Here is a 27,790-nt window from a genome sequence, read left to right as displayed (position 1 = left end):
TTTTGTACCCACAATTTACCATCTTCCCTGTTCATTGAGATACTGTCTCGGATGCATTTTAAGCGTGTATTTAGCCCATATGCATTAGTGATTGTGAGTCCCCTATAAGTGCTAACGCACCACACTTCACTCATGCACGTGATTAGATGTTGCGTTCAGACGCAGCGCCACGGTATTGTAACTGTGCACCTCAACGATAAGTACGAAATCACTAGAAATCACTAGTTCCCTTATTTCTGTCGGTAGAATATAGGAGATCCTTTGTGAAATGCTGCTTCGACTCTTAAACCTTTCCTTCAGATGCAGTGTTATCTTTGCCACTGCTTGTAGATGAATAATCAGTGAGACCCGTTTATCCGGACGGTGTAGTATCCTGGATAAACAAATCCCAGAATCACTGTTTCGACGTTCCTCACAGAATCATATAGTCTGGACATGTTTAACAGAATCGTTAGGTATACGCTCTTACTACCGCCTCCATGGTCTAGTGGCAGAGCGGCCGCCCGGAGAGCAGAAGGTCCCGGGTTCGATCCCCGGCCGCGTCATACCAAAAGACGTTAAAAGATGGCACTTGTTGTTACCCTGTCTGGCGCTCGGCATTAAGGGGCTAAAACAAGGACTGGTCGGCTCGGAGTCAGTATACTGTGTCTGAGTGGGGCATTCATGTTAAACTGTGGTACGGTATCTCAGTTGGCTAGCACTATAAATCGGCATCAGTCCGGACTAGTACAAGCAGCTACACACACTTGCATGCACGTCGCTATATAAGTGGCTATATAAGTGCAATGACCTTGGACGCCGTTAAACCCCATTTCACCTCACCCCCACCTTTCGTGGTCTTACTGGCCGTCCTGAGGACGATCTCATGAGTCCGCCGGACCTTTTCCCCCATGCGGAATAGTAACAAGCAGCTCAACTCACTGATGCCTATTACTTTTGACCAATTAGATTTTCAAATGAACCGATTGATAAACTTGAAGTTTATTTTTGTTGTTAAAAGGGGGCGTTGGATCGGATCCGCTAAATGTGATTCAAGACCTTCAAACACCACATTGTCTGCTAGTTCAGAATGTATTGTGTGTCAACTAATGACGTCTTGATCTAGACTACGGAGCATTGTCCCCAATTAACACAGCACTCAGAAGTAGTCCCGCGTCATTGGTGCCTGTAAATAATGGAGACAAAAACCAGTGATTGATTCGATTTAGCAGCTATCGTTCCCTAAAGCAATCTTTGCATACGACTGCCGTAACTGTATCTTAATTTGGAATTAAAATACTGGGAAGAGTGAGTGAGTTTGGTTTTACGCCGCGTTTAGCTATATTCCAGCAATATCACGGCGGGGGACACCAGAAATGGGCTTCACACATTGTACCCATGTCGGGAATCGAAACCGGGTCTTCAGCGTGACAAGCGAACGCTTTTAAAATACTGTGAGCCATACTTGGATTATAAGATACTATTACCTCAATGTCATCAAAATCAGATCTGATTTTAATGAGATTGTTATTACCCTGAATCAGTACAGTTAAAAATGGTCAAGATTATAGATTATCAACATTGTTTACATTGCTCTCGTAGTTATTTGTCCAAGTGTGTACGTTTTGCACTCGGATGGTAGCTCAGTGTGATGACGGAAAACAAAACTCGGGTGAAGATTGGACGACAGCCGCCATATTTAGAGTTGATGGGGAATATCGGTCGAAAAGATACTAGTAATGGCAATCACGTGACAGAACGCACACCGGGACCGAGTAGACTGGTTCCCTTTCGTTCCTGCGACAGACTGGGATTGGAAAGCGAACAAGTGCAGCGACACCAAGCGGAGGATCCGGGAACCAGTCTACGGGACCGAGTTACCAATATGTTCACGGTGCGGAGACCCGTTCTGTCACTAAAACACTGCAGGAAGCCGGACCCGTACTCTATGAAGGTTCATAATCCAATGAACTCACACAAAGTGACAGGCATTTCTTAAGTAAATAAAGTTTGATATTCTAAGGACTAGAATTGATTGTGTCTCACATGTCAGAATGTCAGCAGCACGTGTACCTATAACTTCAGATGGATCTTCGAATACGTATGCGGAGAGTGGAAGTGGAACCAGTAGTATTGACAGATTCAGTTGCACTGGTTGCAGTCTCACACGGAAGAGTCTGTCCAATAGCATCTAGGGGCGGTCGGGTAGCCTAGTGGTTAAAGCGTTCGCTCGTCACGCCGAAGACCCGGGTTCGATTCCCGACATGGGTACAATGTGTGAAGCCCATTTCTGGTGTCCCCCGCAGTGATATTGCTGGAATATTGCTAAAAGCGGCGTAAAACTGTACTCACCCAATAGCATCTTCGTCAGACTGTGAGAGATTTGGTGAGCGCGGGCCATGTACTTCGAGTGAGATGCAGGCAGAAATAAACACTCACTCAGATAGTGGTATGTGTTGGAACGTCACTCAAGAAACATAGACAAGATGTTCTCTGAAAACATTGACCGCCAAGTCGTTGTTGACTCGAGTAGGGAGTTATGTGAGAGTTGCCTACATGAAATGTTGCCGCGCTTATTACTTTGGCATCCTCTGATGATTGCACTTCATCCAGAAGAGAGTCTAGTGCTTGTGAAATTTCAGGTTGATAGAGCCAAAAGCACCAGATCTGGGTTCAATCCACGCCCCATAGCTGGGCTAGCACACAGGCGGTACAACGTCGCCTCGTCGAGTTGACATGGGTCTGAAGGAATGCACGAAGACCAATGGGGAAATGGCGACCTAATGTTGTAGCTGATGTATCCCATCTGTTGGCCTGAATGACACAGGAATCAGCGTTACATTCATCACGGCGACGCAAAACACGTACACGACCGTAAGCATGAAAAAGATGGTGGCGAGACTTGTCCGAAAAGTCCACTTGACACCACTGAGCACGTCGCCAACGTTGATGTTGCCGGGCCCACTGTAAACGTTGTTGACGTTTTAGTGTCAAAGCTGGTCCGACGGCGGAGTTTAGCAGCGTCGTCGAATGGTGTCTGCTGATACTGCGGCCCCTGGCTCCCCGACATACGGACGTTGACAGCGGAGTTTAGCAGCGTCGTCGAGTGGTGTCTGCTGACACTCCGCCCCCTGGCTCCTGAGCTACAGCTGCTGTTCTTGTTGCTGCTTGAGGACTGGGACCCTCATAACGCCATATTGTGCAGATGTTGTAACTCTGGGTCGTCAGAACGTGGTCGATCAGTAACAGACAGCCTACTGCCGACGCTGTGCAAGTCTTGTGATAGTGGTGAGATGACGTCCAAACTGTCTGGCTAGAACTGTTACTGAGTTACCGGCCAACAACATTCCAAGGAGCCATTCCTCTCTGCACAGAGGGCAGTCTAGGCATCGTTGGCGTTAACTGTAGACCTTCTCGTGTGAATACTACTAAACCTTGATATTCACCTTTACAAAGAATATATTTGTTCGCGCTTTTACCCCGGATCATGACTGCACGTGCACAATTCATGGTTTTGGTTGGTTGTGTTTGTGTGTATGTATGTGTTGGACGCCACATTGCATGACGCTAGTTCATACGTCATGTAATCAGACAAAATGGTATGTATACAGTCATAATTTTTAAAAAAGTACTATCGCGATGTTACGGACAGTGTAACGATGGTGTCATGCGCTGGGAAGGAGCTTGAGTATGAGACAAGGGATGGGAGGTAATCCTCACTGATGGTAGAGTTACATAATGTGCATACCACTAATGGCGTATATTATATACTTACCTCCCTTGCCAAGGCGAAAAAGAAAGTTGATATTTCCGACACCTAACTTCCTGACGCTAGTCGATGAGACGAGGCTCACACAGCCCCTTCAGCATGTTCAACTGACGAAATGTGAGCGTTTAATATGTATGTGGTGCTTGTAACACGGTGTCATGACAAGGTTAGAACACGATGGTGTAAACAGTGCCATGACTTGGTTGGAATTTTTAAGTGTCGTAAATTCTAAGAGTAGTTCGAACACGGATGTAAAACGAAAACCGCTGATGGGGATGCTGTAACTGCTGCTACAGGCAAGTCCGTTAAGTAACACTTTTGATTGCTTTTGTTCGCTTTCCAGCTTCTCCCCACCCACCCCTTATCTCATTATCCAAAAATCTTGGTGGTGCGATACTTTTGACGAGGTGTATATGTTACATAACACTTTGCAAGGAATACTTGTCCCTCGGTATAGCTGCCATGTAGACCATGGTCGAGCGTCATCCTGGAGAGCATAACGTTGGTTGTTCAATCTCCTGCCCCCTCAGTTGATAAAACCATCTGAGTCATCTTCCAGAGCGACCTGTGATGATCCGGGTTAGAATAGGTCTTCAGTAGCACATTCTTGCCGTAAAAGGCGACTATGCTTGTCGTGAGAGGCGACAAACGGGATCGGGTGGTGACTTGGTTGATGTATGTCATCGTATCCCAATTCCGTGGATCGATGCTCATGATATCAATCACCGAATTGTCTGGCTCAGACTCGATTATTTACAGACCATCGTCATATAGTTGGAATATTGCTGAGTGCGGCGTTAAACATCAAACAAAACCAACATAAACTTGTATAGAAAATGATCTACTTCTCATTCAGATCAAATTTATTACATGTGCAGTGTTGGGATGAAATAATATTTACTTGATGAAACAGATTTGAAGCCAGGGAGGTAAGGTTTTAAGCTGAAAGTTATATTTTTTGTTGGCCGGATTCTACATCCGGAAGCATGTACGAGCCTGCAACCTTGATACCTGATGCCGATTGGATTTAATAATATATGTACTTAACATCCTGTTAGCTCACCTCATTCTAAGTTTCAAACCTGCCATGGAACATCCTGACAATAGTGTCTCTGATATCTGCACACTGAATTTAAAGCATAGGGGCCGTGACAGACATTATGATTTTACAATTTTAACCGTAAATGTAGGCTGTTGATGGTCGCTGTGGGCACAGGTGGTACAGATATGTAATGTCTATTTAGTGCAGTTTTACAGCTTGGGTCCAGTTAAAACAAACACTGTACGAGCAGTGATGAGGCGGTATGATCGTTGATAATGGAGGAATTGTGTATACGTTAGCAACCACCTTAAGAGCAAAATGGAGAGGAAAGATTCACCTGTTGATGGTCGCTATCGGCACAGGTGGTACAGATATGTAATCTGTGCGCACCCCACCTTTTTATTTCGAAAAAAATCATTATTTCTGTATAAATTACCACCAAAGACAATAGATAGATCTTAATTGTGCACCTCCCCTTTTAAAAAAAGCTGTATCCGCACATGTAATGGAGGAATTGTGTATACGTTAGCAACCACCTTAAGAGCAAAATGGAGAGAAAAGATTCATCTAAATGACAAGTAAAATTGTCACATGCTATGTCAAAGAGCATATATATGTATATGTAAGAACAAGAAGACATTATCACCTATCAGCGTCAATTATCTGTTAGCTTCCTTTGTAAAGTGCCCACCTTCTCTGATCTTCTTGTTCTTACATGTACATATATATGCCATCTGCCTCATAGCATTCTTTCACCTGATGAAGGAGTAAGCATATACTCAGAAACGCTGTGTTCCTCATACTAAAGAAGTTGACATCCATAAATTCTCACACTTATGAATTATATTTGCAGTTACATATCAAAGTCTGCTACTTTGTTAAAAAAAATGTTTAAAGTCACAGCAAGGCCACTCATTCGCAACCATCTTCTCGAGGCAAGTGGTTAACTGACTATAAAATTCCAGTTTCCACACTTGCCGAACTGGGCTTGTAAAAAGGAGTTACATTTTGGCGGTACTTACGAGTCTATGTATAGTCCAATCAAAATCGCGCACCGAAATCGAAATCCGGTTTTGATCTCTACACTGACCAGTTTGTGTAACCATTTCGTGACAGCCATAGGGTCAATTGTGTACTTTGTGATAAAAGCATGACACTTGGCACAATTGTAGATATTAACATTTCAAATATTGGGGCCACTAAAAATGTCCCTTATGGCCGCTAAATCCAATATGGCAGCCATGGAGGAATGAAATTCCAGTATATCTCACTTGAACATGACATACTTTATTGAGGCCAATTAACTATACCAATAGTGTGTGAACTTCTAAATTATCTAATTATTGGAGAAAGAGGATATCAAAGTTTCAACTGATCCAGGACTTTAATATTGTCTTTAATTTTAAACTGCACAAATTCCATATGACATATTTCCATAAATTCTGTGAATATCCACACAATGATTGAATAATATAACACACACCCCAAGAATAAGTCGTAATATAATGAACAGTTGCAGCACAGTTGCAGGACAGTAACTTGTACCATGGCTCGGACAGGTTGAAAAACCGTATGACCTCTATTCCCTTAACACAATCTTCTTACACTCTCTTAGAAACATGTCTTTCTTCTTTCATATCTTTAAACTCTCTGCTCCCTTTCTCACACTCATTTTTCCAAATCTATATCTGAAATTCTTGTGGGATACTTATTGCGGTTGATTAGGTCACGACCTCTAGGACTCCACACAAGACAATTAACTTTTAAGTCTTAGCTGCAACATTATACTATTGCTGTCACCAACCCCTGGGAAAATAGCCTGAAACGGCCGTTTGCAGCAAGGGCTGGCTGTTTCTTATGTTTTATCTTATAACGATACTAAACACATGCACCCATGTACACATACAAACCCTAACAAAGTTCCAATTAAAAGGATTTTCAAATAACTACAAATACCTAAAATTCAGCTCTAACAAGTGTATACTCATTAGGTGAATACAATGACAGTAACTATATATTTAAAGAACAAAAATTGTCTTTTTAAAAATATGCTGCCTGTAAATAGTTTGGTTGTCTGGGAACAGTTACATGTGATCAGTGTTGCCACCACATTTGCAAAGCGGTGTACTAATTAATGTGACACACTTGCTCTGCTCCCCTTCTCAGACTCTACAACTACATCTGAGAAGCTCTTGGCATGACTTAGAAGCTTGTGGTAGTGTAGTCCACAAAGGACACATCCTGTTAGGTTGGTACATCACCAATAACACAGGCATTCAGTCTCATTGGCGATGTATCAATCGAACAAGATGTGACGAACACGAGGCACGCAAAGAATTGATCACTGAGTATGGCAGAGACACTGATTTCATTCTTCCTGCTTTTGGCTGCTTTGTACCAACATGTCAAGGGCTGCATTTCAAGCTGACCGACGTTGAGGATTGTTGCGTGTCGATTCCCAAATTGGAACAATATATTCGCCCAGATTCTGTACGTTAAAGAACTTAACCAAACAACCAACAATAGTATACAATCAACAATTGTAATACATAATAAACTAGGTTTTCAAATCAATACAAATGACTGCACATCAATTACAATGGCAGTACACAAAATAGTGGTCGTCCAATATTCAATGGCAGTATCAAATACAAGGTACGATGTCAGTGTTGAAGCCAAAGGTTCAGTGGTAATAATATTTATCTATCCCCAGCAAGCTTCCAAGATAGGCCAAGGCTGGATATCCGGGGTCGTAATTGATCCTCACACGAAAGCTGGTCTTGATGTAATCAAGTGTAATGACAGGCACACGCCCGCTCCACTTATATAATCTGGGTCCACAGGTGGCCCAGTCGTCTAAGGCGCCGCGTTCGCTGTGCAGAGTTGCGTCCCTTGGGCACGCCAGAAACCTATGATTGGGGGGGTTCGAATCCCGGTTTGGTTTGTCAGCACAATACCCATGCTCGTGGGTTTGAGACCAGCATCACTTCGAGCTTTCCTCCCACATTAAGCTGACACGCCGTAACTTAACCGTAATACTGTTAAAAAGCAGCGTTAAACCCAACTCACTCACTTATATAATCTAACTAGTAATACATTGTAATATACTTTTATCCTTATATTGAAACCTGTCATTGTTTTTAGTGGTGAGGTGTAAAAGTCAGCGTCAACTTAATACGATGTATAATACTGTATTTCATTTTATTGATCAATGTGATCAATAAAAGTGACAAATGCGCTTAGGAATTGCGCAACACAGGTCGCGAACTAGTCTAGGTTTCTGCTATATCATCCGGGTACTCACGGAAAAACGTAATAACAAAGGCAACAACCAGTCCCGGGGAATTGTTTTAGATCAGTGCCCCTTTAATGTGACATATTAATTGAGTTTGTTGTCTTTATTTTTGTGTGGCCGTTTTGACTTCGCTTTTTGAGGCCATTCTAACATTAGGCCGTTTTGATCTGTCATCAAAATCGTTTACAGGGAACACCACAGAGATATGGTTGTTGCAACTTTCCCATGTACAAGTTGATCAATGTAGTTCTATTGCTTATTTATTCCATAAGGTCTTTCTTATGTGGCTAAAATATTATTTGGAATTTCGCTGGTCCGTTTTGCCCAATGAAATTGTTCATGAATATGGCCCGCGGGACAAGGCTATAAATAGCTTCTCGGTCTTTCCTCGGGGCCGAGTTTACTGCGTCTCCAGTATATCCACCCCAAAGGCCTTGAAAGGGTGACTGGCAGAATCGCTGGGACACGAACACTTTGAAGATGATGATAATCAAATGCGGTTGATCTAGACGGTCTGAAAGCGATCATAAGTCAACTGAACAACTCGTCAAGCTATCGAAAGTCAACCTAAGAGAAGACGCGCCACCCGGAGACTTGCAACGCCTTCAGCAACAGCAGGTACCCTCCTTCGCGGTCAGCATGTGATTGTTTCGCCCAGAACTGCAGAAGGTAACGCCACTAGAATTTCTCATTATGTATCTAATAACAATCGCAATGCACTAAAATGAAGTCTTACCTATATATGAGCACATTTATTTCTGTTTACAATTAAAAAATAATGACCACATCTTGTCAATTTAATCGTGATAATGCCCCGCCATGCTTGACGAGTCAATCAGGCGCCATCTTGTTAACGTCACCTGATTTCGTATCTCTTCCCAAGCTCCTTCCCAGCGGGTGACACCTTGTTACACTCTCGGTAACATCGCTGCCACCAGTGTTAGACATGTTCGACACACGTTATGTGAAGAACCTTCTCGATGTACTGCTCTTTGAAAACTTTGCAGTCAGAAGAAATGTCTCTGTCTTAGAACCTCCAATAAAAACGTATATTCTGTTCGATGCTACATCGTTAATCCGACAATCGGCTTTATCCGACACTAATGATGGGAACCGATTAAATCAGTGCTATTTAGACCCGTTAATCCGACATTCTCGCACTCCGACTCCGACTCCGACACACCTAATTTGCAACGAATTACCGAAATCACTTATTAATCTGTCTCGTTAATCCGACACAGTGATCAGCGTACTCCGTGGTCATCTGCCCTTTACTTCTATTCTAAGTGAAAGAATTAATAATTATCTAGAAAATAATAATTTGTTATCAGAATCACAAGGAGGATTTCGACACGGATAGTCTACTGTTGATAACATGTTCGTATTGCACTCCCTCATTGAATACCTTAGGGCACACAAAAAGAAACTGTATTGTACATTTATAGATTTCTCTAAGGCCTTCGATAACGTTTGGTGCTTTGGACTCTGGCAAAAAGTAATAAAAACAAATGTACAAGGTAAACGTTTCGAGATCATATTTAACATGTATCAAGGCATAAAGTCGTGTGAAAATTCATCGTTTTTCTCTAGTAATATCGGAGTTAGACAGGGGGGAAATCTATCGCCAATTCTCTTTGCCCTGTACCTAAATGACCTTGAAGAATATCTAAAACAGAAAATATGTAAAGGTATTGATGTTATATCGGAAGATGAAGTATTTAGATGATACTATTATACTTGCAGATAACCCCTGTGACCTTAGAGAAAAATAATATGAATATTTTTTATGAATATTGAAAAGAATGGAAGTTGAATATTAATAAAACTAAGGTGGTTGTATTTTGATCAAGAAAGAACAATAATGTGTTTAGGATAGGCGATAATGTTGGGCCCATAATGTTGTTGAAGTAGTAGATCAATATAAGTACTTGGGTCTGGTTTTTAAACGAAATGGAAATTTCCTAGCAGCCAAGATGTTGTTAGTAGCTCAAGCTAGAAAAGCTATGCACTTATTATATATTAGAATACGTAATCTTGACCTGACTGTAACCATAAATACAGCTGGCTCGAATATGTTAAAAGACTATTCGATGGATTAGGCCTTAGTTTTATATGGACCCAACAATTCATGCCAAATATAAACGGATTAAAATGTGTTATTAAACAACTATCTTTGATCAGATTAGCCAGACGTGGACAAGTTATGTAAACAACTCTCCCAAGGTAGTATTTTACCGAATATTTAAACATAAACTCCAGTTAGAAAATTATCTGCTGTCGCTACCCTGAAGATTCAGTATCCCGATTACTAAAATAAGATAGATTACCAATAGAAAAGGGGGGATGGGAAAATATACCGCGGGAAGACAGAATTTGTAGTCACTGTAATAAACATGACTTAGCTGACGAATATCACTATCTACTAATATGTCCTTTTCTGCATAACTTCCGTGAGTAATATCTTCAAAAGAAGTATTTTACAAGACCTAGTGCGATACTACTTGATATGTTACTCAATACTGAAGGTTTATCAGATCAAAGAAAACTAGCACAGTTTGTAAAAGAAATCCTCAAGATGCTTAATTAAATGTATGAGTGTGTTGCAGTTAAACGTAAAGTCTCCTGCCTCGTGTCACCATACATCTCCATTTGTACCTTCAATATGTCACAGCTATGACCTTGAAGCGAAATATACGTTTGTTGCTTGTTATTGTGTTGTTGTTGCCTGCGAGTACACAGCCTTGTGTTTTGATGCGAGACGAGTCGGCGAGTAGCTGCATATTTCAACGGCTGCAGAGATAAACTTGCTCAACAATAAACAATTACTGCTTTAAATAAACAAAACAGGATTTATCACATACCTAGATTACCTCAAGCTCATAAAATCGGATACAAGTTCTCGCTGCCACTGAGGACATCCCATTACAAGTATAGTGCAAACCGTAAATAACTTTGAAATCGTTGTCGGATTTTTCAAAAGATTTCTGGATATTAGACACGTAAGCTCTCTCAACTGCCCACGACTGACAGTGAGAGTGTGTGTGTTTGGGGAGAGGCAGTAGCGTCAGTAAATATTCCTGTCAGACACACTTTCAGTGGCCTGTCAGTAATGGGTGATAGCAATCTTTACGTGTGTTGTGAATTTCCAGGCAATTATAGCTCTACAGATTTGTTTAGTCTCTGAAAAAAAAGAGAGTATTTATTATTAACATATTTAATAACTAATATTTAACAACTGGTTTTATCTGTAAAATATGTTAATTTCAGAGACAAGATGTTCGTCTAAGACATAGTATGTCGTCATTGTTACGGTTTGTGGCTGTTTTAGTTTTAAGGCACACTCACCAAGAAAGGGTGATGACCAACAGTAACACACCCCGAGACACCAACCAATTCCAGATGAAAAACGCAGAGATTGTATAAGAAGATATGAAGATAATATGGAGTAAAAGATATAGCAGAATCGCTGCAAACCCCCCACCCCCACTCCTCACCCCCAACCCCCACCAGAGGGAGGCTATATAGTTTTCACCAGGTGGTATAGAGCGATATAGAGCTACACCTTTTACTTCATTTTATGCCTAAATGGTTCAGGAAAGAGATAATAATATTTTAAACCCGTACTTTAATCTATTTCCATGCGGAACATGCGAGGCTCCCAGATGTGCCACTAAGTTTTCAGGCTATTTCCATAGGGACGTTTGTATAGACAACCCCCCTGTGGTAAAGGGAAGCATTATAGTTTCCAAAAGGGGATATAGAGCGACTGTTTTAAAGTTATTGTATGCCTCAATGGTCCAGGAAAGAGATAATAATATTTCAACACGTATTTTAATCTATTTCCATGCGAAACATGCGAGGCTTCCATATGTGCCACTAAGTTTTCAGGTTTTTTCCAAAGGGACGTTTGTATAGACGACCCCCTGTGTTAAAGGGAAGCTATATAGTTTCCAAGACAGGATATAGAGCTACACCTTTTACTTCATTTTATGTCTAAATGGTTCAGGAAAGAGATTATAATATTTCAAACACGTATTTTAAACTATTTCCATGCGAAAAATGCGAGGCTCCCAGATGTGCCACTAAGTTTTCAGGCTATTTCCATAGGGACGTTTGTATAGACAACCCCCTGTGGTTAAAGGGGAGCAATATAGATTCAAAAAGGGGATATAGAGCGACTGTTTTAAAGTTATTGTATGCCTAAATGGTTCAGGAAAGAGATAATAATATTTCAAACCCCTATTTTAAACTTTTTCCATGCGAAAAATGCGAGGCTCCCAGATGTGCCCACTAAGTTTTCCATATTTTTCCAATTACGACACACATGAGTTCATGGTCATATCTAACTTTTAACGAATCAAAATGAGGTATTATGACATGTGACAAGGACAGGCCAGGCTCGAACACTATAAAATGATACCTTCAACATTAGGAGAAGAGAGCGCGGTTTGCAATCGATCGAGTCGAATCCCGATCGTCCTAAGTTTCCCCCAGCTAGTGACGAGTCTGGTCAGTCTGATCCTGTCCTGCATTGATAGATGGGCTGAGAGTAAGTAAAACTATGTGAGTATAAACTGGTGCTGCGTTTCTTTATTATGCGTGTGTGAATGCTGATAGAGACAACTTGGAGTAAGTGTCGTTAACCCAATCACTCCTTGACGGAGCCGAGCCGCGGTGGACAAGGCGAGTGGCAATGCCAGGGCGTAATTGACCACAAGGACCAGGAACGGCAATACATTTAGTAACTGTATCAGGGTCGCTCTGGACGCCCGAAAGCAGTTACGACATTACGCTATCCGCATGGATGACCTATTCCTGCATAGATATATCTAGATCGGTGACGCTAAGCCGATGACCCGTACCCAGATCCGGACATACCAGTGAAACAGGCACTCACTCACTCACTCACTCACTCACTCACTCACTCACTCACTATCAATGTATCAATGTATCAATGTATCAATCTAACAATGTATCAATCTAACAATCAAACAATCAATCAAATTGGAAATCGAGTGACGGATGCTTGACTAATAGTAAGTCTTTGTACTCCATTGTATCGTTGCTGGTGGTACCAGTTACCGGGTCGGGCTAGACGAAGCAAAGAATTTAATCAGACGTCTCCTTGAGGGAGACTGGATTCACACCTGTGATCCCTGGCGATAAGAAATAAGACATTGCGTACAAGGCCAGCAGTGAGGCGTATCAAAGTATAATCGTAAATTCTCCTCGGCGTAATCTATATCTTGCATGTGTACGTAAACAGGATGTGTAGGAAGCACAAGTGCACGAAGGGATGGTATTTCAGATGACAAATGAAAGAGGACAGAAAGATTGTGACCCAAATTTAGTGACTGGTGGCCGTGTCGCACGCACGAATTTTTATTAAATGTATCCTCGAGAGTCAGTAAGAAACAAGATATAACTGCCTTTGTTCTGTAAATCTCACCAAGTTTCAGCTTTCGCCTCTTCCTTTGTGGAATGAGGTTTCACATTTGTAAAATGATCTCTGTTATCTGTCTGTACCATCAACTTAACTGCCCTCACCCCCTGCAGTTTCCCCGTCCCATATTGCCAAGCAGGTGACCCACAAGGAGGAATACGGGCCTCCCTCAGTCCAGACTCATGAGTTATACTGTGCCTACGACAATAAGTTGTGAATACGTAGCCTTGCTGTGGCCAAACATTTTGTAACAATTTGGCAAAGTTTGATATGTAAACAGCACATATAATTCAGTTTTATTTCACCCGTTCCAGATCAGTTGAATCCCACTTGACCTTTGAAGATCCGGTCAAGAATAGATTTACAGCAACCCATGCTTGCCGTTATAGGCGACTATGCTTGTCGTAAGAGGCGACTAAAGGGATCGGGTGGTCAGGCTCGCTGACTTGGTTGATGCATGTCATCGTATTTCAATTGCGTGGATCGGTGGTCGTGATATCAATCACTGGATCCAGACTCCATGTACAGACAACCGTCATACAACTGGAATATTGCTTCGTGCGGCGTTACACAAAGAACAACAAAAACGGAAGAAACGGATCCTACTTATTTTGTGGATACCACAACAATAAATCAAACCAATGGATCGTTTGAGCTAGCTAAATATAAAAAAATATAGTCGATAGTCATATTTCCCTCTGTTGATCCCACGTGAATTGTTCTTCATGAATACTGTAAATCATGAAACTAACGCAATAATAAGTCAGCACATTAATGCGAGTATAGAAGAACCCTGGCCTCAAATGCGTCATGACATTTATGAGCGTAGCCTTGCAAAAATCACTGTAGTCTCACAATTTAATAATGTAGTATTGGCTGATAGATGTTCGACCGAATAATATCATTTGTTCAATCAACTGTTCATCTAATTTCCATTAATGTATGTTACATTGATAATATGTTCATGGGTTTCTTCTCTGAACGTATAGTGTTGAGGACTACTTCAGTTGAGGATAAGTAACATAAATAATGATGATATTATTTTGATATAATTGTCATTATTATTCCTTCAGATCATTAAAAAGGGTTATTATGTTTCACATTAAACATAGAGAAAGAGGTATGGATATTGTGGAGATTATTTTTTAGCATCGACATTATTAACATAATTCTTAAAGATATTATGTTTTGTTTATGGTCTAATGCCGCACTCAGCAACTTAAGGATATTACAACATACATGTTGGTTCAGTTGTATTATTTAATTTGTTTTATATTGCAAATGTTACAGAGACCTGATAAAGTAATATAAAAATGTATAGTCGCTATTCTTAAAAGTAAGCATATGTTAGATTTATCAACCGGAAATATTGCACACCAAAGGATAATTATGTATCATGACACTATTCTATGTCGAAGTCAACGATATTTTTGTTTGCTATTGCTACATGATTGGTTATGACTCGCTTACGTCATGATAAAGCAATGAGAAATTGACATTTGATGATATAAGACTGCTACGCGATAAATCACAAAGAAGAAGGAAGCGATTTTTATTTCACGATAAAACCTCGTTCTATCATGACGTCATTTATGGAGATTCGAACATGCACTCGCAACTTGAGGACGTCGTAACTTTGATGTTATGTGTGAGAGGGAAATGTCCAGTAAGTTGTTCCCAATAGATGTAGCAGTGGCAGGTAGATAAATGCAATGCCCGAACAATCGCATCAGAAAGTGAGAGCGAAATGTTAATCGGTATTGGGAGAAAAGGTACAGACGAGAAAATTGTGAGAATATGCGGGAAAGACCAAATTCAAACCCTCCAGTTCATAAAATGGATTTATCTGGCATTGCCGCGGTCGTACGTAATGTTGATATCTCATATAAGAAATAAACGAGTCGTGGTCGTTGTTTATCTACAATAAACAACTCCCACTCGCGGTTTGTTTCTTAATTACATGACCATATACCTTGACATTATATCACAGTTGATTATATCAGTTGAAAAAAAACGACATAAGCCGTTCCAACATCACAAGAAACCCTTGCCAAAAGTAGCGCCAACCTCACGATTCCGACAACACCAGGAGCATGCATGTTTCATTATTCACCTTATAAAATGATGATACTGGGTGCTCGCAAAAAGGCGAGCTCATCCCGATCCACTAGTGGCACCCGCTACAAACACATGCAAAGGCAAGCCAATTGTTCACCCGAAAATGCACGGAAAAACACGGTACAAGTTAAAATAGAGAATTGCATCAGACATCATTTTGGTCATTGATACGTCAAACCTGGAAATGCCAGCTACGCGTCCAACACAAAGACCAAGCCAGGACCCGAATCCTTTAAACCCACCCAAACAACCCCCTGAGCACGAAGCTTGCATACATTTTCTCCTAGCCTAAATTAATCTATACTAGTTCTGAAGTAAATCGTATTTACCCGCATGAATCGCCTTATGTCATTTATTCCCGATAAACAGAGCATGCACACTTTCCGACAGTAATGTGGGGTAAGTCACGCACCAAACCTATACTCTCGATATACATGTTGCTCTTACTTAAAACACTATTGGGCTAACAAGATACGTATATTAAAGTGCCATGCTTTTCTGATGTGCTATCATTCTAATTCGAAATAATGACATAAATAGTCACCCTTCAATATTTTTCAAGGTCGGGTTAATCACAAACATATTTGAATATATACCACATCTATACTTACATGTACTTATCTTTTATACTTTAAAGAATTAGGTGTGTCTGTCATATAGACCCCGAAACAAATATGTCCAATACAGCCCAATATTTGGCAAAATGAAGAAAGTCTCTTGGCTCCTTTTTGTTATATTTTATAACTATTGTTTAACAACTGTTTTTTTCTGTAAAATATGTTCATTTCAGAGATTTAGGAGATAAACACAGTATGTTTATCTCCATTCTACCATGACTAAATAAAATGCGAACTCTTTGGTGTTAGCAAATATACTGAGTGAAGCGGCATGGGTTGAGTTCAGTGTTTTGAGTGGGTTATCGATCTGATTTACAGAATCACCGAACAAAATATGGTGCTTTATATACTCAGGCAGTTTGTTTACACCGTAATACTTCACTCGAACATATGTCAGGCATTGAAAGCATATAAGTACGGCAACTTGGTAAGCTAACATGAGGTGGGCATCCCTAAAGAAAACAAATCCAGTTTTGCAAGGCATTCGCTCTACAGCGCGCTTCACCATTATGACGTCATATCGCTCATTGTGACGCAAAAGATATGACGTCACAGTCGTAGATAGAAAAGCGCCAAAATTCCAAGCTCTCTGTTGTCTCCAAAACGTAAATACATTCCCTTTGTTGATTTCTGTCGTGTTTTTCTGCACAAAATGTATTGCCACACATCCTTTGAATATTGTAATTACCGCATCTGTGCATTTTGTAACCTGTAATTGTAGATATAATTATTTAAATATGCCTACCGACAATGACTGAAAATAGTACTATTCTATGAATATTAGCTTCCGCGGTGACGCGGTCGTCAAACCAGCTGTTTCAATCAGAGGGGGTTTATTGTGATTTAATAGCCTCTGATTGACCAATCAGAATCGAGTAAATTCCAAATTCATGGTAGAATAGATGTTATTCTAGCCACAGGTCTGTGGTACGTTCACTGCATCAGCGTTGACATAAAAACGATTTTTACATACATGTATATAAATACATACAGAGGAAATGCTTAGCATTTATCTTTTAAGGAAGAATGTGGGACTTGCTTAATACATATGTATGTGGACATATATGTATGTACATTTGGATGAATATAGATATACCTCCTTATAGATAGTGATCGTAGATGATTGTAGAACGTGCATGAAGAAAATGGAATTATCATGTGAGTAATCGGGTAAATACCACGTTTAGCAATATTCAGCCATGTTGCGATATTGGTTTCCAACATACAAGACTGACCATGAAATTATGACTTGAATTTGGACCTGGCTTTCTGGTGTGATGTAACAACCCATAATCTAATGTAGAAAAAGAGCTAAAAGCACGAATAAAGATCACGAGATGAAACTTATGTATACATCTGGGCATATATTTGCGTAGTATTACTACGTTAATTCATCAGTATATATGTATTTTGCGCAAAGGATATTGTAGATCGACGCTTACATGCGCAATTAACCTATTCACCAGTGCTGTACTATTCACCAGGAGCCCAAGGGGTATGGAAATTTCAGCCTGAACCTGTTGAACATCTAGGCTTGTTTCATTTTGGGCTATAGCATTGCCGTAAGTCCTGGGCGGAAGGGAACACCTGTTGGAAGTGTATCCTTCCAAATTTCTATTTAGATACATGTTTTAACTTTTAAGTAATTATATGGATCTCATGTATTATTGGTATCTGTGATGCTGGTACCGTTTTGTCGCCATTGTGTAGCTTTTGTGGATTTATTATGAATATCAAATACATGAAATATAGACTTGTAAAAGAGTTCATCAAAGAACCATATGCAGCCATTTAATTGGCGTGTATGGATATATTATCCATTTACTTATACACACTTATTATGGAAAAATACAGAATTTCATTGTACCTTATTATTGAAAAAATACCCGTGAAGATCCGGGTTAGAATAGGCCTTCAACAACCCATGCTTGTTCGAAGGCGACTAACATGATCGGGTGGTTAGGCTCGCTGACTTGGTTGATACATGTCATCGTATCCCAATTGCGTAGATCGGTGCTCTTGGTGATGATAACTGGATTGTCTGGTCCAGACTGGATTATTTACGAACCACCGTCATATAGCTGGTATATTGCTTGGTGCGGCGTTAAACAACAAACAAACAAAATCTATTATTAAACACCTTCCAACAATGAGAAATTAGACTTATATTTCTATATATTCTGTTATATTTATAACATAATTTGATTCATAATTTAATTATTGCGTTGGTTTCTTCCCTGTCATTCAATGTACATGTTCAAACCCCTAAACTTTGATTATTTCATTTTTCACAAATGGCTACGTTAGTGAGTTGCCTAGATCTCTCGTTACCTACTCACACGAACAGATTAAAATAATTTGTTTTACTATCATATTTCTGTTTATCTAATTCATAATACGAAATTGATAATTCATTTATCACAGTATAGACAATATTTGTTTATATCACTATCTGATGCTAAGGTTTTATTGCAGAAATTATAATTAATTCAAAATGTAGAAAGATACACAATTTGCCATTATTTGTTTTTTAAACTGTACAAAGTATAATATAATGATCAGAATGCCTGTAACGGGAAGTATTTAAGAAAGAAATATTTGTCGATAAGTCCCATTTTTCAGATATGCCCTTCAGTAGTATTATTGTATATCTCCAAAGAGAGTTTTACTTTGTAGTTATCATTATTTGTGGAAGCAACAAAAAGCAACATAGAAAATATATATGCTACCATGACGAAAGAATACAGAGTATACATAAGTCGCAATTTTCCAAAAGAGATTTCAAATCACAATAACATATCTGATATAAAGAGAGGTGGTAATGATTTAATTTCTACATTGTGCCCTTGTTTGTGAGCCCTTGTTCTATTCAGCAAACAGCCCAAAACCGAAACTCCCCAACATATCCGATTACACTGATTCAGGCCGTCCCAGATCTTCATGCGATACTGACGCCCGTTCGTCTCCCAGACCATAGAGAATAAATTTAAAAGGAATCCAGCTCAAGTCTAGAACGATTTGGCAAGCCTAGATTGCCTCAATTCTATCCATGAAAGTAAGCATTAATAAAAAAAATATTGTTCTTGTCTGCTTCAGATTATATTTGGTAGAGACATATTTTTAACTAGGAAAATTGTACTGACACCGGCGCTGTCCCTATTGAAGCTATTTATAAGAATTTCGAATTGTCGTCCATTGTTCCATGTCAATACATCGATGACAAGTGAGGATATCATAAAGTAATCGTTGATGCCGCGCTACACTATAATACAAATTATAATCAAGTTGACTGGTATGTACATTACTACAGTGAACATGTACATGATCATGCCCTAAAAATCAAATGCTGTAATGTCAAATACTAATATATTATTGTGTGATGAATTTAACTGGATCAGTGGTAATATATGATATTAATATTCCATCCATTTCTCTCCTGGTTGGTCCATCCATGTCTACAAAATGAACATAATACAATTAAAATGGAGCCTAGAACAATTCTTAATTTCAGGCTAGAGCTGTGGAAATCTAGACTTTCCCAAACATTATAGACTAGAGTTGGTCTCATTTTTTACATTATTCTCTTGGGTCAACGCCACAGCTCATACCATACAGTAACAAGACCAGATTGCGAAATTTCAAGCCACGCATTTACGGAAACAAAACATACAAATCATGTGCGTGGAATGTTGATGCTGTTCTTTTCCAGCAATAAGAGATACTTCAAAACGTCTTTATGTAGTTAATTGATACATAATTTTCTGATTTTCACGGTGTATAACAAAAGAAGAACTGTACTCTGGAGATCGTAAATAACAGCATAATATAAAATATGTTCTGTTTATGCTTATTCATGAACAACGACGACTTCTCAATTTAAATGTAATATGGCTGAATTCCACATTCGACATACCACACTTTTGATTGTTTGGATGCTTATGTTCACTGGAAATATTTGGAATAGTTATATTCCGTATTTTGAATTAACCCAGTCCCCCGTGTTTTTTTTAATCAGTGCACTGCACACAGCCACATGTGACACGTTTGGTAGCAAAGTCAAAGCAAAATCGGAGTAGTGTGTCGGCGAGTTTGCATCAAGGCTGTAGTATTTTTCAACCGTTTAATGGAGCCGTAGCTCTGGCCACTCATATATTTTGGGCCCCATGACTCAAATCTATTTGCGTCTGTACCGTGTTCCACTGACCTCGATAATCTGTTAGATGAAGGCACAGCTCTCTACAGTCACATAGTTAACACCGAAGGCTATGAGGGGTATTTAGGTCATAATCAGCTCCCAGCAGCCACTGCCTCAAGCGATATTGTCTACATAACAGATCAGTTTTATGGCTCCGTCACAGGTGTTCCAAGTATTGAAGCAGGGAAAACAAATTTCATAGGATCATTTCAACAATCAATATTGATATCCCCGTCACTTTTGGTAACTTTTAATGATGTGTCCATTTTTACGGATTTTGATTCGTATGCATTATTTGACTCTCATCAGCGGAATGGTTTGGGTCAGACTGATCCGAATGGAGCGGGTTTACTTCTGTTTAGTAGTATGGATGAATTGTTATGTTACATCTTTACAGTATATCAGGCGACTATGCTTGTCGTAAGAGGCGACAAACGGGATCAGGTGGTCAGGTTTTGGTTGATGCATCGCACTAGTTTGTCTGGGCCACACTCGATTATTTACAGAACGCCGTCATACAGCTGGAATATTGCTGAGTGCGGCGTTAAACGACAAACCAATCAATCATCATCATATGAACTCAAACAAGTCATTGTTACAAGTAAACCACATTCCACAACAGTTACTGACACTGGATAAGAAAAAAAACAGCACATAGAAAAAAACCAAGTAACTCAACTCATCATGATCACAATTACTATTCTCTGAAAGAAAGAAATACAAAAAAGAAACTGACCAAAAAACGTAATACAAGAGACGAGGAATCTCCGTTATTGATTAGTCCCGGTATTGAAATGTTCTCCAACTACGTGATAATATTTTGAGTATGTGCATCTGTGGTTGTGACAAAAAGACCTTATCTGGTATGACTTTTTTGTCATATGGAGCCCTTAGTATTTTCGTTTACATTATAACGAAATGCCAAGTGTAAAAAGAATGTGATCTATTATTTGAGTATGTGCATCTGCCAATGTTGTTGGCAGTTTTGATACCATTTCCACATGTTTACATTTGTTCCAGAAATTGCTTCAATTTCCTTCGATCTACTTTTTAAATAAAGACCCAGGTTAGAATAGGTCTTCAGCAACCAATGCTTGCCGTAAGAGGCGACGAACAGGATTGGGTAGTCAGGCTCGCCGATTTGTTCGATGCATAACATCATATTCCAGTTGCGTAGTTCGATGCTCTTGGTGTCAATCACTGGATGATCTCGTCCAGACTGGATTATTTACAGACCGCCGTCATATGGCTGGAATACTGCTGAGTGCGGCGTTAAACAAGAAACTATTTTCAAATAGACCTACCCTATGCAAATGTATCAACGTATTGTCCAATACTCAAAATAAATATTTATTTTTTTCCACAACAGCTTTGTGTTTTTTGTTGTTAATATAATTATGCTCCTTCATGCCTTTCAGTAATATAATAATTATGCGTTTTTGAGGCATCACATATGGCGGAGAACTTTGATGCTTTCCATCAATGTTTTCTTGTACACATTTGTGATGGGGCGACAATGCGACAACGAGACATATTTTGACCTTGAAAATGTCGCGTTACGGCATCGTCGCCCTTATGTAAAATAAAGAAAAGGATTATTCAAAGAGCGACAATGCAAACACGCGATTGTCGCGCTTTTGTTAATTTTGACACGTTTTGCTTGTTTTTGTAAGGGCGTCAATGCGACAATGCGACAACGCGACAATGTCCCTTCCATAGTGATCCGTGCAAATAAAACTGAGCTATGCAAATAAGTCTGACATGCCAATTAAAAGATAAAGTGTTGCAGCTTCTGATTTCATAGATCTTAAAGAAGGATAATCAATATTAGGATGGGTGTTGAGTTCAACTGCATGCCGAGTCTATACGTTGTGATTAACAATAATGCTCCGAGTCAATACATTTTGTCAAAATGTATGACATGTATTACGTGAATGAACATATTGTTTATACACGTCCATGTTTTTTACGGACAATATAATTTACATGCTGGGTAAAAGTGAGGACGGGCATCATTGTGTGTTTCCGTGCTTTGTTCAGGTGAACAGTTGACTTGTCCTTGCATGTGTTTGTGACGGGTGCCACTTGTGTGGCAGGATACGCTCACCTTTTCCCGAACACCCGTTTGATGGCCTGAACCAATTCGGATTTTAATCCCACATCAGTCTGTACACCGTGATATAACTGAAATACTGAAATACTGTACAGTTGAAAATGGTGTTTAATGCGATTACCGTAGTGTGTTACTGCAACTGTTCAAATGTTGTGCAGTGCTGTTATGTAATATGTAAAAGAAAGAATATTCAATTATCCAATTGATTTGAATAGAATATACTTGCGTCAGTGTATTCTATTAACGCCCCAAACCGTAATTTAAACACATATAATAACAGATCATATATATACGCATGGTGCCTTGACTTACTGCTAACTTTAATAGGCCATCCCGGAATAAAATAGTCCCCCCCCCCCCCCCCCCCCTCCCCCATGTTTTAGTATGTTTACAAGACATATATTTCAAACAATATCCTCATTAGCTGAGAAGATGTTTTTTCAGAATTACGTCAGTAAGTCAATTACAATGACAGAGCGTCGTAATACATTTACATCAAGTACAATACGTCAAAATGGCCGACACGATAAACGTTGTTAATTAACCTGTGGCTATTTCAAGCCTTTGTCATCACTGATCAATTGGACGATCGTTGAAAGGTGATTGTAAAGATGTGTCAAATAGATACTAAGGTAAATTCATAGATTGCTGTAGATTGTCACCCTTTTCTGCACGCTTTCTAGACGCTCACCAATTAATCAATTTTAATGAATTTTTAGTCGTTTTTCCGTCCAATGACCATATACGGATCAAAAACGTTTTCGTGTTTGCAGTGGTAGTTTCCGAGACAAAATATAGAGCTACCCCTTTTACTTCATTTTATGCCTAAATGGTTATGTAAGGAGATAATAATATTTCAGACACGTATTTTAAGTAATTTTCGATGCGAAAAATGCGAGGCTCCCAGATGTGCCGCTAAGTTTGCTTAGACAGCCTCCTGTGTTTGAGGGAAGCTATATAGTTTCCAAGAGAGGGTACAGAGCGACTCCTTTCAAGTAATGTTATGTCATAATTGTTTAAAGAATGAGATAATAATATTTTAAGCACGTATTTTAAACTTTTTCAATGCGAACAATGCAAGGTTCCCAGATGTGCCACTAAGTTTTCAGGCTATTTCTATAGGGACGTTTGTATAGACGACCCCCTGTGGTTGAGTTAAGCTATATAGTCTCCGAGATAGGATATAGAGCTACCCCTTTTACTTCATTTTATGCCTAAACGGTTAAGTAAAGAGATAATAACATTTCAAACCCGTATTTTTAGTAAAATAGATGCGAAAAATGCGAGGCTCCCAGAAGTTTTAACTTATTTCCATAGGGACGTTTGTATAGATAGCCTAACGAGTTTGAGGGAAGCTAGGGGGTATAGAGTGACTCCTTTTAAGTAATATTATGCCTAAATGGTTAAGGAATGAGATAATAATATTTCAAACCCGTATTTTACACTATTTCCATGCGAAAAATGCGAAGCTCCCAGATGTGCCACTAAGTTTTCAGGCTATTTCCATCCGAATCTTGCATAGACAACCTCCCGTGTTAAAGGGAAGCTATATAGTTACGAAAACGGAGTAAAGAGAGACTATTTTAAAGTTATTGTATACCTAAATGGTTCAGGAAAGAGATAACAAAAATATTTCAAACCGGTATTTTAAACTATTTCCATGCGAAACATGGGAGGCTCCCAGATGTGCCACGAAGTTTTCAGGCTATTTCCATAGTGACGTTTGGATAGAGAAACCCCCGTGTTAAAGGGAAGACATATAGTTTCCGAGAGAGGTTATAGATCGAAATGAATAACAACATGCATAATCGTGTTTACCCTTGGAATATATATTTCTTTACCACTGTGTTGTATTTAACTTAGATTTTATGGTAATGTTGCAACCATGTTTCTTATTTCGTTTCCAATGAAACTTTGATGATTGGTCACATTACATAACATTTGTAAAAGACGGGCATACAAAAGAACTACACACAGGTCAAACTACTAATCCTTTGAATCATATAGTAGCTTCACGCGATGTTATGCTCAGTTGGTTTATAAGATTATTTGATGAGAAACAAATGCATTATAACACAAGAACACACTGATATATATCTTTACTATCTATATGGCTACTTTACCTGTTTCATTTGGCACGCTTGATGATATAATAGGTGGAACTAATTGAAGATGATATTGTATAATGTAAATGCATTCCCAGCCGGAAGTAAAGAAAGTAAAGACAGCTTCCAGCTTAATTATCCTGTCGTCCTCGTCTTTATGAGTTTGGAGAAGGGAGATTTGTACATGTGGACCTTCACTGAAGGGATTTGTTCCGGGGCCGCGCTGCAGTTTATTTGGAGATGTGGTACCAGATTACAAAAGTCATTTGGCCTTGACGTGTTGACGGGAGACTGGGGGCGGAGACTGGCGTTGAGCAGCCGGCGGGGGGTGGTGTGTGTGTGTGTGTGTGTGTGTGTGTGTGTGGGTGTGGGTGTGTGTGGGTGTGTGGGTGTGTGGGGGTGTGTGGGTGTGTGGGTGTGTGTGGGTGTGTCTTATTTAAGATGACCCAGAGGGGAGAAATAGAATAAAAACGCATAACTGAATTCAACAGAAAAACACTGGAACATGCATGCTGAAACAGAACAGTGAACTTAAATTTGGCTAGAGGGGTTGGTGGTGGGGAAATTAAAGGAAACATTATTCAGGAGCTCTTAACTGTTTGGAGAATATTTTTAAAAGAGATCAATTTAACTATAAACCCCCACAGTATAGAATTTCTTGGTCAAACTCCTCTCACGACAGCATTAGAAATTGGCACTAGTCCTATAGTCCTTGCTAAACTGCCCAATGGTAAAGGTATCATAAGGACTAGTAGAAATTGGCCCTTTTTAAGGGTTTTGTTATATGCTATCATCACAAGGACTAGTGGAGGAAAACTGTTAGTTCTAACCATGCACGGTATTTACTTTCGAAACAAGAATATTATATGAACAGGGTGTTATATACTACCTAAATAATGTAACATATGAATAAGTATAATATATGTGAATAAGTACTATAATAAGACACAAAAAATGTGATCAATGCTTTGGGAAAAGCCTGCGTAAGTCTATGTCTCCTGACCCCCGGTTCTATCAGATAAAGGACAGTCTCGCCACAACACAGCTGTTGCTGAAAGGGGATATGAACAATAACACAGAGATGTGGGTCAGCTCACTGGCACTTCACTGGCACATGTGCCAATCAGTAGCATGAGCCTTCCCCATATGCCCCTTCAGCATGTTCAACTGACGAAATGTGAGCGTTTTATATGTATGTGGTGCTTGTAACACGGTGTCATGACAAGGTTAGAACACGATGGGTGTAAAACATTGCCATGACTTGGTTAGAAGTGTCTTAGATTCTAAGAGATTCGAACATGGATGTAAAACAAAAACCGCTGATGCGGATGCTGTAACTGCTGCTACAGGCGAGTCCGTGACATTTCACGTTTAACAGACTGGTTGAAAACACGGGAGCAGGACGTTCGTAATGCTGGGCCTACCGTATTTTGTAAAGGGGCACTGATCTAACGCAATTCCCGGGACTGGCTGTTGCCTTTGTTATTGTTTTTCTCCCCGTGAGTACCCGGATGATACGCAACGCAACTGAGCGTGACCAGAGACTGGGCTACCGTCTGCAAGGACAGCTAAATAAACTTGGAGGCTGGAGGCAATATTTGTTTTACGCATTTCTGCACAAACACTGATTGGTTAACCGTGATCTAAAAAAAATTTTGACAAAGGGCGCATGTTAATAAATTTCTTCAGCCTAAACTAACAGACAAAAAGAACGGCGGAGCTCATCGGACGCGCTGGGAAGGGATACACCCGACTCGCCTAAAAAGATTTTGACCCGACTCGCCTAAAAAGATTTTGGGCGATCTACGGTCGGTTTTTGTATTTTAGAATAAGTATGTAACTATCAGAAATACATAGTAATGCATTTTATACACATAATGTACCTAAATGTTAGTGGTTGTAGTCTCGGTCCCAATAGCGTAACCGACTGGGCTCTGACTCAACATGAAGCTCAGCGCGTTTAGCATAGATTGAGTAAACGATGTCATGGCGATGTTTTGATACAATCGGTGTCACTCTCGGTTATATCACATCACTGATTGATTAGTTTGGGCGATAAAATAATAACACTCTTATTAATGTTGTTGTCTCAAGTTGAGCGGATTACCGGAGAAAACTCAACAGAGTTCATGACGGGATTACTGTACTATGATAACAAATAGTCGTCACTTTATCATTATATCTGCGTTGACCAATCAAAGGCGAGAATTCTCCGAAACTCCGGGGAAAAAATACAAATGCCAGTTTAGTGAACATTAGGTGTGGTATGGCACGACGGGCTAATACAAAAACTAAACAAAAAATAGGACTCAAAGATCAGATAATAAACTACATCCAGGACTTCCTAAACAATCGTAAAAGAACCGTGGGTATAGACCTAACACTATCGGACCAATGTCCCCTAGAAAATGGCACTCCCCAGGGCAGTATCCTCAGCCCCACCCTCTTCAAGATAATGATAAACGATCTATTCGAGGGCCTATCCCCTAAAGTAAACACATCAAAATTCGCGGATGATGGAGCCCTCTGGATCCGCACTAAAAGCATTAAAATGGCCCAAAATTTACCCCAAAAATCTCTTAATAAAATACAACAATGGGCTGACAAATGGGGCTTCTCCCTTTACTCAGAAAAAACAACAGGAATAGTATTCAAACACAAAAACATGAAACCCGCCTCCCCAATCCTCCAGCTAAACAACCAAACAATCAAATTTCAAAAACAAACCAAATTCTTAGGACTTATTTTCGATGAACTTCTCACCTGGGATGCTCACATCCAAAACCTAACAACTAAATGCAGTAAAGACCTAAACACCCTAAGATGCCTAACTGGCTCTAACTGGGGAGCCCCCAAAGATACCCTCCTCTCTCTCTACATATCACTAATTAGATCATAACTAGACTACGGCTGCGCCATTTACAACACCCTCAACGACTCTCTATCTAAAAAACTTGACTCAATACAATATCAGGCTCTCAAGCTAATTACACGCATCCAACATAGCACCTCCTACGCTTCACTTTAGGCCTTAACACGATAAATGCCACTAAGTCTATGCAGGGAACAGCTAAGCTTAAATTTCTGGGCCGCGTCCCAATCAAACCCTCTCAT

At 39.8% G+C, this 27,790-nt stretch overlaps 1 protein-coding gene across 1 annotated transcript in view; it reads left to right on the top strand.

Annotated features, from left to right (window-relative positions):
• Positions 1-8,442: 8,442 nt before the first annotated feature.
• Positions 8,443-27,790, top strand: part of LOC124112067 (serine/threonine-protein phosphatase 6 regulatory ankyrin repeat subunit C-like) — an 83,963-nt gene continuing 64,615 nt past the window's right edge. Inside the window, exon 1 of the mRNA XM_048387273.1 lies at positions 8,443-8,754. The gene's annotated coding sequence lies outside the window, so the exon portion shown is untranslated. The remainder of the gene's footprint in view (positions 8,755-27,790) is intronic.

Source organism: Haliotis rufescens, unplaced genomic scaffold (genome assembly GCF_023055435.1).
Source record: "Haliotis rufescens isolate VD_foot unplaced genomic scaffold, xgHalRufe1.0.p SCAF_69, whole genome shotgun sequence".
NCBI classification, from domain to species: Eukaryota; Metazoa; Mollusca; class Gastropoda; order Lepetellida; family Haliotidae; genus Haliotis; species Haliotis rufescens.
The sequence above is the reverse complement of the archived record's forward strand: the minus strand, read 5'-3'. Positions and strand labels throughout refer to the sequence as shown.